Source organism: Lissotriton helveticus, chromosome 5_1, assembly GCF_964261635.1.
Source record: "Lissotriton helveticus chromosome 5_1, aLisHel1.1, whole genome shotgun sequence".
NCBI lineage: Eukaryota > Metazoa > Chordata > Amphibia > Caudata > Salamandridae > Lissotriton > Lissotriton helveticus.
In genome coordinates, this window is record NC_136065.1 from 142,508,269 (window position 1) to 142,525,132 (window position 16,864).

The window sequence follows — 16,864 nt, forward strand, 5'->3', positions numbered from 1 at the left end:
CAACATGTGCTAAAGTCCCTGTCTTTGTTCCTGGAGTCACACCATCTACTCCAGGAGCGTCAAGCGGGGTTCCGCGCACATCACAGAACCGAGTTAGTAATGCTCTTGGTGCTGGATGAGGTTAGAGGCATGGCTGACAGTGAGAAACCAAGTGCCCTGATACTTTTAGACCTATCAGCGGCATTTGATACTGTCAGCCATGCCCTGCTCCTGGACAGACTGGCCGCTTTTGGGATAAAGGATTTAGCATACCAATGGCTACAATCCTTGTCCGGGAGGACCCAGAGGATTCAACTAGGGGATTGTATATCTGAGGTGGGTGTCCTTGAGTGCGGAGTCCCGCAGGGCTCTGCATTGTCACCACTCTTATTCAATATTTATCTACAACCATTGATAGACTCCTTGGCAAGCATGGGCTGCAGAATTTTTAGCTATGCCGATGATACTCAGTTGTTACTGAGTATTTACAAAACAGCATTTGCACAGGCCCAGAATATACTTAGATATACGGTTAGCTGGATGACGGCAAATTTTCTGAAAATAAATCCCGAAAAAACGGAGGTTTTGGTGGTTTCAACTGCCGCCTCGCCCTGGAGTGATTTGTTTTGGCCCCAAGAGCTTGGCCCCACCCCAAAACCATGCCCCAATGTAAAAAGCCTTGGTATTAAGATCGACCATGAGCTGACAATGGCTAGCCAGATATCTTCTGTTGTTGGGACCTGGACTAACCTAATTAGGCAGCTACGTAAGCTAGTTCCCCTATTCTCCCTAAATATGCTCCGGACCATTGTCTCGGCGACAATAATTTCAAGGATTGACTATGGGAACGCGCTCTATCTAGGTCTGCCAAAAATCCTGATCAACCGCCTGCAGGTAACTTTGAATGATGCAGCGCGACTGATCTTCAGATTACCTAGACAGACCCATGGCTCCCCACTACTGCGCAGACTACATTGGCTCCCCATAAAGCAAAGGGCGGAATTTAAAAGTTTATGCATCGCCCATAAGGCAATCTATGGGCAGGCGCCTGCCTATATAAAAGAACGACTTGAGGTCTATAATCCCAAACGAGCACTGAAGTCTTCCAACTCCCAATTGTTGTCTTGTCCGCGTTTCAAAATGGCAACTAAGGGAGGGAGATCTTTTTCGGTCCAAGTCCCACAGTTGTGGAACAAACTACCGGAGTCCCTTCGTAAAGAAGTAAATCTTCACTTTAGGAAGTCATTGAAAACACTTTTATTTAGGGAAGCTCTTTGGTCCATTTGAGTTGCTGTTATATCTGTACCTTCTGTTTACCCACTCAGCTGTTGTTACTGCTTCTGCCATGAGCGCCTAGAGACCTGACGGTGATTTGGCGCTATACAAACCTCAGATAACAATAACAATAGATGACGTGTTTGTTGTGTGGAGAGATCGGGAATCGATCTTACAGTTCTATCAATGGCTCAACGCAAGGAATCGGTACTTGCGATTCACAGTAGAGATCAACAAAGAAAGACTGCCCTTCCTGGATTTATCAATCTATGCCACTCCCTCTGGTTTGCAAAGCAAACTATATCGCAAGCCCATGGCCAGAAACTCTCTGCTACAGTATGAGAGTCAACATCTGAAGGCCCTCCGGGCAATTTCTCCGCATTCGGAGGAATTGCTCTACTGAACAGACTTTTCAGAATCATGCAATGGGTGTCTCAACAACTTCTGGCAAGACACTATCCGAATGCACTGATCAAACGTTCGCTCAAACGGGCAAAGCACAATCACTGTGAAGCCCTACTTGAGCCTCCTGTTCCTAAATCTCCTATGGACCGTCTGACTTTTGTCAGCACTTTCAGCACGAGAGCAAACAATATTCAGAAGATTGTTTGTCACCATTGGCAAATTTTAAATTGCAGTAATGACAAAATGGATCCCCCTTTATTTGCCTTCAAGAGATCAAGCAATATACGTGATCGCTTGGTACATACACGTCCCAAAGAAACACCTAAGCGAGCCATTGGGACCCTATGGGATTTACCTGCAGTTGTTGGACACCATCCGTGTAGATGTTGCTCCGTTTGCCCACAAACTAAACACTCCACAACAATAGATATAGGCACAGACCGACCATGGGAGCAAGTTCAGTCCACTAACTGTAATATTGCTCAATTGATTTATCTTTTGACTTGCCCCTGTTCTGCCAGATATGTCGGTATGACAACACGCCAAGTGCGAACCTACATGCTTGAACACAAGAGTTCGTTTAGATGCAAAACGACACTGACACGACTCACGAAACACTTTGTGGATAAAAATCATGGAGAAGAGGACTTTCAGTGGACAGTACTAGAAAAACCATTCATACCATCACACATTAGTGATATTTCAAAGTATCTGTTCACTAAAGAGCAAAAATGGATATTCAAGCTCCGGAGTGACTCACTTGGCCTTAACGGTGATATACCTTGGACTAGCCTGTAAGATTTATAGATAAGGTGTGGGTTCAGCGATTCTGTGTACTCTTTGGTTGCCCCGTGAGTTTATTTGATTCCACACTGCTTTTGATTTCCAAGGTAGACAACAGGTGGCCCTAATGCACTACTGAATAATGATCTTGAGGCTAAGAAATAGCAAGTTATACAAGTACTCTGGCCTAGATCGAGTGTGATACACATGGGTGTTCCCTATATTAAAGAGACTAGGTATCAGTATATGTTTTTGTCTAAACTCTAATTCTAAATACTATATATTTACAATCAATAATCTTTTTCTACATGACCTGTACTCCAGTATTTGATGGGAATACTTTGAGCACTTGATCAAGATCATCATACAGCATTATAACTTAAGTCCCACTTGCGAGACCATGCAGTTTCTGACAGTGTTATGGAGCCCGGTGGGTATGTTTGCGGACACCTAGGACATCATGGGCTTTTATGGGTGTCAGTATTTGTAATAAAAGCGCACTACAAGCATTCTAAGGCGCATTCGCTAGAATACCTCTAATGGGAGAGTCGAGGTTGTACGTTCTTCGTATTGTGAATAAAGTTATACCACCCGGAGGTATTAGAACTACAAATGTCATCACTATGACTATCATTTTCAACGAAAATTACGGAGCTACATTTTTGGAAACCGGCGATTCAGAGTAACAAGTGGTCTTGGATGTTTACATAAGGTACTTTAATTCATAAGAAGGACGTATATAAGGTATATGGTGCCTAGTGATATCTAAGTAGTGCTGGCTGTCAGGGGGCGTGCATTAACGTGATCCGGGTTGTGAATAAAGTTATCCCGCTCTGAGTTAGTTTGTAGTTTTTCGATTGCTCGCGAGTTTAGAACGCGACATTACAGAATTAAACATTGGAAACCGGCGATTCAGAGTAACAAGTGGCCTTGTATGTTTACATAAGGTACTCTAATTTATAACTAGGACGTGTATAAGGTATATGAAGCCATCGGATGGCATGCCTATTGAGATCCAATTAGCGCTGGCTGACAGGGGGCGTGCTTTAATGTGATCGACAACAGCCTTTCTGCTGGCTTATAAAAAACTTTACAAACAGAGAAACCCACACTTCACAGTATTTCAAAAAGTCTTATTCTAGTTGAAAAGATAAACAAAACCTAATGTGTTTATCTCTGCGATTAATTGCGCCTTTTATTCATGCTTTTTCTTAGAAAGAAAAATACTGTTTTTTAGCAAGAGAAGACAATGCCCTTCACATACATGGCCAAACAATCCTGCTGTCTTAATTATACAAAAACATATATACAAAAAATGAAAACATACAGTTATTACAAATCATTGCATTCTACAAGACATTACATTCAAAAAGAAAGGAAAACAGGTGAGAGATGTCAAATTCTTTCAAATAACATCATCAAAGTACTAAAAGTTAAGTACAGTTCATTCCTAAATACTAAAGTGTCATCAATCAATGTAAGTACTTAGTATGAGATAGATGTCAAAAGTGTTTTCAAAGAGTAAGGCTTAATTCCCTTTACAAAAAGCGTTTTCAAAAGATAGGACTTAATCCCATTTGCCGACGCGTTTCGAGTGTGGGTTCCTTGTCCCCAGACTCTCATCAGGGCCAAATTAATCCTTTTCTCAACCTTTGTCCTCAAGGCTGTAGAGGTAAAGATCACTCTTCAAACTTGTAAATGGAGCTGTGTGCACGGTTCTGCGGCTGAGTATCACAGAATTCGGGTGTGTAAGCTGTTCACCACATCGATTTAAAGGGCACCACTCGGGTTTTCAATTATGTTTCATTCGTTCACTGTGAAGTGTGGGTTTCTCTTTTTGTAAAGCATATTTGGGCCCTACCCCACTTCTGTCCATAGGGCCACACTCCTCTGTTTTTCAGAAAAGGCTTATAAAAAACGCCCTGCCTGAGCCGTTTATTGCCTCCCCTTGACTCAGGTTCCGTCTGAGGCAACGACGGACAGGTAGGCTAGTTGCTGGCTTGTTTAACTACTATTTTTCTTGTTGGTTGCAATGTAGAACCGCTGGCAACATGCACCTTTTTAAAGGAGAAGGCAGCAGTATCACCAGGGGCTCCAAAAAATTGTTGTTTAGGGCGATACTGCGATTATCAACCTTATAATTAGCCATCTTAGGCTTTCACATTTTATGATTAACGGAGTATGGATGATGTGGGGGTTTCCGATCTATGAAGGTTGTTTCCCATTCCTCCTTGAGGATAAAACTTTTTTTCAAATAGGTGCTCTATTGGACATTTAGACATGAATTGTTGAGTACACCTCTATATAACGGGGTGTTCTTTTCATGGAGGTTTTTACAAACTGTGGGCTTATTGAGTGTTAGGAATTCTTGGGTCCAGTCTTGTGGGGTCCGAGAATTGGCGATTGTCTGAGAAGGATAGAAGGGGCTGCAACTAGAGGATGTAAAGGACTAAGAAGCTCTACTGTTCCTTGCTTTACTCTATGCTTTCCCTCGTTTTACCTTCACAGAGCGGGGCCTCCTTTTCCTTAGCTTGGTCCAGGTGAGGTGAGGTCCAGTCCCCGGTCAAGCTGGGTGAGCACACATAATTGTTTTGAATTTGCATAAACTTATAGGAATATAGCAAATAAGAGGGCAAATTTGCAGTAACTTGTTAAATAATGTAATTGTTTTTTAGATGCTATCTACATTCCTTGATGCGGAGGATTAGTACAAGTAGGTTGTAATTATTCCAGCCTCTTAACGTTTCCCTGTACTTTCACTAAAGTCTTGTTTAAATATATGTTTTCACCTTTTTACACACTCTATTTCGTAGTAGCAAAGTTTGAGAGCAGAGGCCCTGAAGAATCTGTGGTATTTGTTTCCCTACTGGCTGAAACATGTTGGCCCTTTTGCAGTTATTTGTTGAAACTGCTTCTTGAACTGTTCTGTTTTTAATTAGGGGGCGAGTCGATATCCTAATAAAAAGTGCCCTTTTTTTCGCCTCTTCACCCTATTTTACTCACTACTTTTCTGTGTTTTTGCACTGCACTGAATTCCCTTATGATCTACTACTTATGGTTCAAAGTAATTGTGGGTCTGATCTAATTCAGCCTAATATCGTGGGTATGGCAACAAGTCTCTATGATCAAGAGACATACCATCACGATAGATGGATGACCAAATGAGAAGAATGATCATTGTGATATATTGATGGGAATCCATTTAGTTGTTTTTGGATCTCACTGGTAATCACTTGTCTTTTGCTCTTTTTCCTGCTTTTTCTGTCCTTGTGGGCTTTTAGGTAACTAGTGTCCTGACTCACTCAGTGAGGAGTCGAAGCCAGCCAGCTACATTAGTGGCTTTTTAGACCCCTGTTTTTTTCTGTTCATTATACATTTTGTGCCTAGCCATCAAACAGTGGTAAATTTATTAGTAAATAAAAAGGTTTTTGAACCCCCACCCCTTCAATTTTGCTCACCCTATGTATCTTCACAAAACCTAATATACCTGCACTGGGTATCATTTGCTAACTACTTGCGACAGATTGATAAACAAGCACCAAAGTTGTAAGTAATTACACATTTTCTTGACACTCTCCTCTTTATGGATTGGCACAAAACTTGAAATACCAATAGAAAACTAATCCCTCTTAGCTTCTGCCACATTATGTGCAGATTTATCCCACCGTGCCTATCATATCAAATGAATACTTTTTTGCCCTCCTCCTTTTTTAAGTGCCCACCTTTATGGATATATACATATTTATATATAAGTTTCCACAGTCCTGTTCTGCCCGGGATCCCCCAAGAATACAGGTACGGACCACAGAGTGTTCAAGTGCAGTTCATTGCTTCGAAAATAGCAGCATTTCTTGATGGCGAGTGCCCGGCATGACGCGTTTGAACAGGGGAACATTGTCTTGATCACACATATATATATGAAGAAAAAAGTCCTGTCCAACCCTTTCTTCGGCGGAACCCCAGGCACGGACCACCAGACGCAAATCACAGACTCCCACAATGCATAAGCGGGTGAAGCAGTGTCGATTTATTAAGAAATTTCAAACCACAGAATCCAGAGGAACAGTGCCTGCCATGACTCGTTGTGCTCCTCGCTGGGAGCTTGATTATATATATATATATATATATATATATATATATATATATATATATATATTCCACCGCAAAGCGTCCCCAGGGAGAATGGACGCAACTAGGCAGTCACGGGGCATGGGGGCGGACAACCTCCATTAACATCCAAAAACAGACTACAATGTTCCCTCGTAACAGCATCCTACAAATCCCATCATGCGCCACAAATTCGTTGAAGATGGCTCACCTGTGAACAAGGCTACTGATGTAGCTGAAACGCGTCAGGAAAAGTATGATTTAGCTCATTTTGCGGAATAAATATCCTGTTAATTCCAACAAATCTGGTGTCCGGCGCGCCTCTATTTGATTAGGATATTTGGATATTTATGAAGGTTGTCCGCCCCCAGGCGCCGTGACTGCTTTGTTGCGGTCCATGCTCCCTGCGGACGCTTTGCGGTGGAATGTAATTAAAAGGAGCGGGACCCGCCGGCAGTTTGTCAACCAAAAAGGCACGGTGTCCCAGCCAAAAGGTTTAGGATTATACTGCTGGCAAAGGACACTCGTCTTTCTTATGCGGAGTCTAGGACATGCAGGTACAGCAGGAATCGAATATGAATGACAGCTATGCAATTACAGAGCAAGAAAAGAACTGACCTTGAAAGAACTCATGTATGTTTTACGTTTCACGTTTCATTGCTAAAATACCCGTTTTTGAACAAGGAAGTGAAAATTTAGCATTTATTTCAGAACTTACGAGATGTGCTTTCAAGGTGCCTGATGGGATTTGTAGGGAACATTGTAGTCTGACAAGGGCGTATAAATCACTTGTCTGCGCCACAAATCCATTGATGATGGCTCACCTGTGAACAAGGCTACAGATATAGCTGAAACGTGTTTAGCTGTCATTTTACGGAATAAAAAACCTGTTAATTCCAACGAATCTGGTGTCCGGCGCGCCTCTATTTGATCAGAAGCTGTTTTGGATATATATATATATATATATATATATATATCAAAATGGGCAACCCAATATACCCTTATGGGCTTGGGTAGGTAAATGTTTGGTAATGTTGCCAGCATGGGATATATTTAAAGGTGTATTTAAGTGAAATTAGCAAGTACTTCCTAGACGTCTATTCAGGACATCCACAATAAATTAAAAGTACAGTGGTCTATGTACATTTGAAAACTAAGAATAAATCAATCCAATCGGGTGTATAACTTAATTGAATTAAATTGTATTAAAAAATGAAGATTACGTAAGGGGTTCCAAAAGTCAAGGGGTACTTCAAAGGTATTGATAACGACTGATAGGTTCCTGACATTAACATTTCACGAGTCTGGTAGATACATTTCAGCAGAGACCGAAACGTTGGCACATTAACCCATTTTCCTTTCAGTCCTTGTTCAGACTGAACCCGGGTGACTTTGATTCTATGTTTAGGACAGTCTCCATCTTGTTGACTTGTAGGAAGTGGGCCACTGACTATGAAATTGATCTTCCCAGCAAGTCTGTTGTATCCAGCCCACATCATATGCTGAACTTGGCTGCAACTCTGCCATCAGCAGTTGCTTTAGAGTGCCAGGCTGGTGGAAGAGAGCATCTTCTCCCCAAAAGTATCCATTCTTTTGTATTCCCTATCTGGTGGAGTGGTAAGTAATGCATCGGGGTTACCTTTGGAGGGGGAGGCCTGGACCATCAAGCGCTCCAGGGTGGGTGCAATGGTTACAGGTGATTGTCCAATGCACAGGAGCCTCTGTGCAGAGCTTGGACCAGACCTTTGAGTAGGACATCATTAAGGGCTTCATTAAATGGGTGTAATGGTTCGGTAGGGGCAACTCCCTCCTGAAGCACTTCCATCAAGACGTTTGTCTTAACGACGACTGAAGGTAGCGCAAGGTCTATGAATGAAACCCGATTTATATAGCGCTACTTAGCCCAATGGGCGTCAAGGCACCTAAACCAAATGCTTGTAGTATCCCCAAAGCAAGCTTACTGGTAGGCCTTGATAAAACACCACGTTTTTAGCGCCTTTCTAAAAAGGGCCAACGAGGGTTGAGTCTTGATCTCAGCGGGGAGGGAATTCCATAGTCGGGGGGCCACAGTAGAGAAGGCCCTTCCTCCCTATCTGACCTTATTAATGCTGGGAATGCAAAGAAGATTCATATTGGAGGAACGGAGGCTCTTGCTTGGAATATAGCAAGTTAAGAGGGAGCCTAGGGCATCAGAACATCTTGCCAATAGAGCTCCAAAGACCAGGCAGAGTATTTTAAAAGAGATCCTAAACTGGATCGGAAGCCAATGGAGGCTCTTCCTGGCTAGTGTGGCAGAAAAAGAATTAGGGGCATCCAGAACAAATCTTACGGCCGCATTCTGCACAGTCTGAAGGCGTTGAATAAGGCCTTTATTGATATCTGCATACAATGCGTTGCAGTAATCCAGCCAAGAGGACACCAGCGCGACCACGGTCTGCTTACGGGTCTGAGGGGAGAGATAGTGAACGATTCTCCTCAGAATCCTAATAACTCCCCAGCAGGTGGCCACGGTTCTATTTACCTGGAGGTTCATGGTCAACGAGGTGTCAAAGATGACGCCAAGATTCCTGGCAGAGTGAGAAGGAATAGGACAGGCTCCCAACGAAGGGGACCACCACTCGCTGGACCAAATCTCCTGGTCCTTACCAAAGACCAGCACCTCGGTTTTATCGCCATTCAGCTTCAAGGAGTTTTGGATCATCCATTCAGAGACTGCTTGCATGCAGTTCCTGAAGCTGAACGCGGAGGTACTGACCGAATGGGCCAGGGACACCATGATCTGTGTGTCATCCGCGTATGACACCACCTCCATCCCCTGCGATTTTACTAACCTAGCAAGTGGGGCCACATAGATGTTAAACAGGGTCGGACTCAAAGCCGACCCTTGCGGAACCCCACATTGCAACGGTTTAGCAGGGGAGAGGAACTCTCCAAGCTTGACCCTCTGCTCTCTTAGTTCTAAAAAGGAAGACAGAAGGCTCAGAGCTGGGCCCTGCACACCTATCTCCCTCAGATGCGATGTTAAAGTCGAGGGAGACAGGGTATCAAAGGCTGCCGTCAGATCAAGTAAGACCAGAAGAGTGGTCTGCCCTTGATCAACTTTAGTTCGAATATTATTCATCACCACAGTGAGTGGCGATTCCGTACTATGGGATTTCCTGAATCCATGTTGGGACTGGTCCAGGAACCCAGAGGAATCGAGGAAGGCAGTGAGATGTAGGTTGAGATGAGATTCTAACATTTTAGCAGGAGCTGGCAACAGGGAAATGGGTCTAAAATTTTTAAGAGTTTCTGGGTCCAGAGTGGGCTTCTTAAGTAAAGGCTTAACTATCGCCTTTTTCCAGGCTGCCGGGAAGGTGCCCTGTAGCATAGCGCCGTTCATCACCTCCAATAGTGGCGGTAACAGGGTGTCCCTGCATTCCTTCAAAACTTTCAAGGGGCAGGGGGTCCAGAGGGGAACCTGATTTAGTCTTATTTAGCAGTGAATCTAGATCTTCAATGGTGAGAGGCGGAAAGACAGTTAGGGTCTTGGAAGGATCTCTGGTCCAGGGCTCTAGATTGGAAAGGGTCAAACAGGGATCAACATCTAGAGACCTTCTCTGTGCTTCTAGCGTGAGATAAAATTCCGCGATTTTAGTGTGGAAAAACTCTGAGATCCTGTCGCATAGCTCCTGCGAGCCTACAACAGGGTCAGGCTCTTGTAAGGAGCACAAAGAGTCGACAATCTTAAAAAGTTCATTAGATGAGGTAAGGGACGTCGTACGTTTAGAAAATAACTCCTGTTTTTCCCTGATGATCCTAGCCTTATACTCTCCCAGCAACCGCTTGTGAGAATCTCTTTCAGAGGGATCCCAGGTTTTCCGCCATTTTCTCTCCTGCCTCCTGCAGCTCTGCCTCATGAGCCTCAGCGGCTCTGTGAACCAGGGGGCAGAAGGTTTACCCCTTGCTGAATAGCGGAGAGAAGCTGGGGCTAGCACCTCAACAACTCTGGAGATGGAGTTAGCGAGTTCCTGTGCAGCTGCACCAGCATCTCTGGTAGATAAAAGGGCGATGGGCCCTATAAAAGGTGCAAGAGATTCATTTGTAATGTTCCTATAGCTCCTCTTCGGAACTCTATTGGCGGAACACAGTATAGGCAGAGGCACAGAAGGAAATGTAAGTTCTAAAGGTACGGCCAAATGATCTGACCAAACCAATGGAACGGGGGGGACCCGTCGAGAGCCTAGGGTCGTTGGAAAACACCCCGTCCAAGATATGCCCTGCCAAATGAGTTTGACTATTCACCAACTGGAGAAGACCACATGCGGTAAGGGGGTCCGTCAAGGAGAGAGTATCTTTCGAACTAGACCACAGCCTCCCGCTGCACAACTACTTTAAATGAGACACCCTCCTTCATAGCCACAGTAGGGGGGAGAAACCAGGCCAGTGTCCAAATCCTCATTCCAGTTGCCTCCAGGATCTTCTAACTGGTATCCATAAGGGTCCATAAACCCCTAACTTTCAATCCCCAATTCAAGCCTGTCATATAAAGAAGGTACTGGCTGTGTCACGGGGAGTCTGCCTGCCATCAGCGCCGGAGGCAGCATCAGACGACTCCCATCTGACTCCATGTCAGAGTCACGGATGACGATGGAGATGGAGATGGAGATGGCGGCATCGGTACTGAAGCTGATGTCAGGGAAGGTCCGGGTGGCTCGACCAGCACCGCAATGGATCCATCAACAGATCCACGGGGCAACCACACTGACAGAAGACCAGGAGGGGCCACAAGGTGCTCCAGTGAGAAAGGGCTGCCCAAATATGAGGTGCATGGCCTCCTAAAATTCACGCAAGTGGTCTGGGTGGCTTTAGCTCTTGGAAACTCCGAAAGGTGCGGAGACGGCCTAGGCAAAGGCTCCACTACAGAGCTAGACCTCGAATGCCGATGCTCCCTCATCTCGTCTGATGACTTTGACGGATATTGTGAAGTCGAAGATCTCTTCGACTTCTTGTGTCTTATGGACTTATCCAATTTCCTTCCTTTCCACTGAGATCTTGGGTGCATGGCACCATAGTCACTGCAGGTATTGACATCGTGGTCGCACTCCACACCAAATGTGGGTCTGTCACCATCTGTTGATAACAGGTGCCACATGGTTTGAAACCAGCTTTCCTAGTTGAAATCCTTGAAGCATCAGGAAAAAGTATCTAAAAAAAATCTGGACGAAAAGTTGAAAAACGGTCACACAAAAAAGACTGGATAGCTCTTCTCCAGATTTGTGCTGACTGGCGCGAAAGGATTATGAGTCCTGGTTCCAATAGGCAAAGCTCTGATCAACACTAGTTGTGGCGGGGTGCCCGGTGGAGGGCGACATGCCAGAATCCGGTGTGCTCTGTCAAGTGCAAAGAATTTTGTAAGGGCTTATGGGGCCACCTCCTCTGCTGGCCGTAGTTTGAAACATCTGACCATATCTGTTCCTTCCACATTTTCTGGGAGTTCCATTACCTCACTTTTTTTCTGAGGCTGTCCCCCTTAGTGTCATCCAATATCTGTTGTAGGGCTTGTACTTTTTGCAAAAGATTTGCTACATTGACATTTATACTTGCCATTCATGGCTGAACATCTGCAAGGGCCATTTCATGTCTACGCACTTTGTGCGCAAAATTCTTTTGATCTTTGCATGGGAGGACTATGTCCACCACAACTGCATCTATTTTGGCTTCTAGTGCTTCCCTGGTATTTTCTATGGCAGCCAGTAATTTATCCAGAGTCGCCTTTTCCTGTAGCGGGTCCCCCAATGTTCTTCCATTATCTCCAGGATTCTCTTGTAGTCATCCTTGCATCTGGGTTCCAAATGGTGGCCCCCATCTTAGCAGGAGTTGCCACAGTAGGCTTTCCTCGCTGCTACACTCTCTTTAGGGCAACTAGTGTCTGTGTAGTTCAAATGGTAAGTATCTGTCCCGTGCTACCCGAGTTAGGCTGGTCTGTCAACTGTGCCAGCAAGAGGGCTGACTAAACTCTGTGCCTCTCTCTAATGGGGTGGAGGTGTAGCACCTGTTCCTGGCACTTCTCTTCATTTAGGCTGCTTGAGCACTCTTGGAGGTCTCCTCTCAGAGCAGAACTTCTCGCACGGTGAACCACTAGTTGGGCATACCTTCTCTGTACGTTTACTCAAGGCCATGCTATGCAAGTGGCTGCTTCCTCCCTGTGGTGTCCCCTGGTGGAGCCTGTCAACTCAATCCCAGGGCTGAAACACCACAAGTCTCCTCCTGCCCACTTCCCAAGCTGTCAGGCCAATCACATCAGCTGTCCGCGCTCACCCACAGCTAAACCGCCGATGGGTTGTCTCCGAGTAGTTTGCGTTCACAGAGGATAAGCTCTGTCAGTAATGTTGAGTGAAATACATTTTAACTGATAAATAGCTGTTCCCAATGTTTACACACATCGGAAAAGGGTTGGACTTATTGGAATCTAGAATTCAGTTGTGAGGCAATACAATTTTGGTTCCTTAATAAGGATATTTTTTAGTTAAGAGTTATCCCATTTTTCACTTTTTAAGTAGGTATTGCTATGATTGTTTTTTGGCCAGAAAGCATATTTTACACTATAAAGAAATTCTGAAGATTGTGATCACTCGCTTTCCTGGGTGCAATTTTTAATCTTGAAAACATTAGCATTGATCTGTCAAACATGCCATACAATAGACCCCTGCCTGATATATTTATTTTACAGGTGGACAAGTCCTCAAAAGAAGAGATAGGATCAGAATCATGTTATATTCGCCATACATCATTTCATCTTTTTAGGGGCTGTTGGCAACAAGATTGCGGAAACACACCCTAAGAAAACGTCAATGTACCTTTGGGAGTAGTAGGGGACCCAAGCGTCTCAAAGTTAACTACGTTTTATTTGCCTTATGCGGCGGATGTGCAAAGACCCTATCTGTGTTAGTAATGTGTTTGTTAAAAAAGACCCTGAAATGTACTGCGCTTTGAAAGCCCTAAAAGGCATACAATATATACATAGCTACTGCCATTATCCAATGTCAGAGTTTGTATTGGTAAAAGGCTTCTAATTTGTTTATCAGCTACGCATGGGGCATCCAAAAAGGCTACCTTTTTACCACTGAAAACGTCAAGTTTCCATCTCTGCACCTAACTTGCAGCCTCCAGCCACATTTAGTTATTGCTCTGGTGTCAAGAACACTCCGCATCAAAGAGGCCCTCTGTGCGAAAGCCGGTTAGTGCTGACTGGAACTAGATTGCCAAACAATGCTGGAAATGGGGCTGGGGAAGAGCACTGCAACAATCTGCCGAGTGGTGTGGGGAGGGGTGTATCTGAGGTGTCAGGGTTGTGTCCTAGGTGATTTCGGCAACATTTATATTTGTTTGTGGTAAACAGGTGAAAGAGGGGAGGGCTCAAAATCCAGTGTTTCAATTGAGTTTAGGAATGTAGGGCTTTCATTCAAATTCAATTGAAAGGCAGTCAACAGGGTCTTCCAGCATGACCAGAGCATGCTGTGGTAAATAAAAAACTAATTATTTACGCTGTCGGAATTTCTATAATTACCCAAGAAATGGTAATACATAAAATGAGGAGCAGAGTCCGTGGTCTTCGAGTTGAAAGGGTTTTATTCCAGAACTCGAGTTAAGGGGGAGCTCCTTCACCAAGCGGGTTCAGGAGTAGTCTGCTTTACTTGGAACATAACAGCACTTATATACATTATGAGTACAATCAAAAGAAGGAGTTCCCCCGGACTTGATTCAATCATTCATGATGTAATCATACGGAAGACATAGCATGCTTGTTCTCGTTTAAAGAATAACTTGGATTACATTTACACATAGACAAACATATTGCATTGGAGTGATTGTGGTGACAAGTTGCAGAGTTACTAGTGTCTGGGGACAGAGAATCGAGGCATTGTTACAGGGTCGTTTCTGTCGGAAAGGTAAAGAGGACGAGGCATTGTGCGTTCTTTACTTCTTACACAAGGGCGGTGATGTCTCACAATGGTATATGTGTGCAGCTGGGAGGAAGGAGAATGGGCTGTGGTTAACTATTCTCATTCATGGCTGTCTCGTGTGCTTGATCAGGTTTTCCCTTGATTGTTGACCCAACCCGCGGCTGCCCCCGCAAGCTGAGAGATCATTGACGAGCGAGAGCTGCTCGTTCTGTGACAGAGTTGGAGAGGGGGGGGGTTTTGGCGAGCCAACCATCTTAACTGACTCCGTTCTGGTCTAAGGGAAAATATCGAACGGGACGGAAACCCGTAAGATACACGATGGCTGGCCATTATTTTCTTTGCATGTGCCAGTACAACGAAGAGAAAAATAGGCAAGAGGGGGTATAACAAGATCTGTGCTTGAAGTAGGAAAATCGGCTTGCCTGGTCGGTGTTAGGGTGAATAGGGTGCATGATGGGACACCAGGCGGAAGAGGGAGTTTTTAGTCAACTTCCACATTCCCTCCTTGTCCCATAGAAACCCTATTACAGAAATTCTTAATCAATTTCTATATTCATTAGGTCGTATACTTGTTCTTGCAACATGATCTTTTCATTTTTTTTCCTCTGTTTCGTGGACGAGGAGTACAGGAAGTGGCACACAGTCCACAAAGGGCGGGGCCACACTGGACACAGAGGCAGCAGGTGAAAATAGTGGCTAAAACGAGGCCCAGGACTGTTAATGCCTTCCACCCCGAGGTGGACAGGAGGTCCCACAACCAGCCGGTCAGGGACCATGTGCCGGTGTCCATATCCAACTTATCGGATAGCACATGGAGGCGGGAGATAGCAGAATAAACTGATGGGGCGTTGTCTGGAATAAATACACAACAACTGGACCCTATTACCTTGCACACACCACCACGGTCGGCTAACAGGACATCTAAAACTATACGGTGCTGCAGTGTCATGAGCCTGTCTGCAGCTACCTCAGCTGTAATGTTATATAAGGCGCCAGTTGTTTCGTCTATGGCGGCCTGAACTACACGGGTTAGTTGCCGGATGTGGCGACTATTTGCCATAGGTCCCCAGAAAGGGAGAAAACCTTTAAAGAAGTCTCCAGCTTCTTGTCCTGCAGTATCTTCTGCATCTATGACCCCCCTTCGCGGTCTTCTAACTTGGGTCAGAGGGTCAATCAGGTGGTAATCGGCAGGGGCGGTGTAAGTCGGTGGTAAAAGGAATGCGATGTAGCACTTTCCAGACCAGCCTTGAGGCAACCAAGTGCGCGCATGGGGTCCACAGATGAAATAGGTGATTTTAGGGCAGTTACTATGGTCGGAAAATCGGGAGCGGGTAGTGTATATGTCCTATCACACTCGCTGTTCCCCATTACTTCCCCTTTTCCTTTCCCCCTTATGCAAAACCGGCCGTTTTGCGGTACTACCCAACCTCCTTGATCTGTCCGTCTTTGATCGGCGGAAAACATTTCCCTGAAGGAAGCAATGTCATGGAACTGAGAGTAACTGATATTTTCGTGATCTTCGGCCCTCCCCCAGGTTACAGTAAGATCCACCATTTTAGAAACAGCCTTTACTATTTTAGTCTTTACTTCGTTCCAATTACTCTCGTTTTTCAATTTTGTCGGGGAAATGTTTCTGACTGAGGCAGAAAATATCATGGCTAATGCATAGGCGGACCCTGAATAACCGAACGGGAGAGAGAAAAAGGGCATTCCCTTATGTACGGAATGTGGCATCAAGCCACAAACCCAACAGTTCGTCTTGTTGACTATGAGTTGGTGTTTATGGAGGGTGGAAATGAAGGTATTATTTATAAACTCCTTTCTTCTGTCCTCGAGGTGTGGGGGAAGATCAACATGGGAATGCATAGTGGTATTCTTTACAAGTGTGGAAGAATGCGGAGGGAAAACTGTACATAAGATCCAACCCAGACAAGCTGCTACACAGCAAACAAGTAACATTATCAGTAGGAAAATCGAGAACCTGCTATGCAGTAATTTTACATAATTAGTCTTTTTCCATTTGCGCATCATGTCATTTCTCCTCATTTTGTCTATGAATTTAATATCAAAATGTCTCTGTACACGAGATCAAAACGTCTCCCAGCAGCCGCTTCACCAAGAGCTTGTTCCTGGGCTTAATTAGCTACCGGTGCGTTACGATCAGGTGTAATGTCTTTAGTCTATTTTTGGTGAGATCGCAGCCGCGATCTGTATTCCTGTTGAGGAGTGAGTTCTGGAAGTGGGGAAATTATATCCGGGGCGTTTATAGCCGTTGAACAGGGCACAGTGTCTGTTGGTGTTGGTCCCAAAAAATTTCTGCAGTGGCTAGCGTGGAGCCATCCCTTGCGTCCTTCTACTTTGACGGCCGT